Genomic DNA, 883 nt, shown 5'->3' on the forward strand with positions numbered 1-883 from the left:
CGGTGCACCTTGGCTGATATCTTTTATTTCCTAAAGATTATGAGAATCAATTTTTTTTTAATCCGAGTAATATTTATATTGGAATATCAAGAAGGAAAATCCTGCAATTTTACTGCTGAACATTATGGGCAGACTCAAAATGTGATCTCTGCTCTCCTGTAAATTCCCTGAAGTCCTTTGGATCTGAAATATCCTACTTCTGAGTGATTTCTTTAATGGCAAAATCAAATGCAGAAATTCAAATGTCAGGACAGTTTGGCTTATGGGATCTCGGGTCTATGCTGCCGCCATAGTGATGGACCAGAACCTCCCAGGTACATTTTCAGAGTGAATGGAGGGCTGACCTGTGATAATCGAAGTTGGAGAAACCTCCAGACTGGGCTTCAATAACTCCAGTGACACCTTGTGGAGTGAAGGATTCGGAAGGGTCACCCCAAGCAGGAAGAGCACAGGCCTATGCCAAAGAATGTGCACTGTCATTGTTCAATTGTACGCTATTGAAATTTTGTACTACGTCTATCAGCTTAAGTCTTTTTTTATATTTTTGAGGCAAGCCTTACAAAGACTGAAATGATAGGAAATAAAAATCCTACTTGACCAGGTGTCCGTAATTCATCAGTTTATAATCTGAGTATTGCACAGAAGGTACTAAACATTACCTTCTTACTCTTTGGCCTGTCTGTCTTCAGGTTTTGTACTGCTGCCTATCACCAGAGTATGAAAAGCCTCCCAGGTAAAGTAGATTGGAACAACAAGGTCCCTAATGGATATCCCAGAGTCTGAGGCAATCTGAATGCAACTTCAGGTTTTTGACAGATGTAAACCATACTCCTGAAGGTTGGATAGGACAAATATGTGTGTCCCATTCCAGTGCTGCACAGGC

This window comes from Eretmochelys imbricata, chromosome 22 (genome assembly GCF_965152235.1).
Source record: "Eretmochelys imbricata isolate rEreImb1 chromosome 22, rEreImb1.hap1, whole genome shotgun sequence".
NCBI lineage: Eukaryota > Metazoa > Chordata > Testudines > Cheloniidae > Eretmochelys > Eretmochelys imbricata.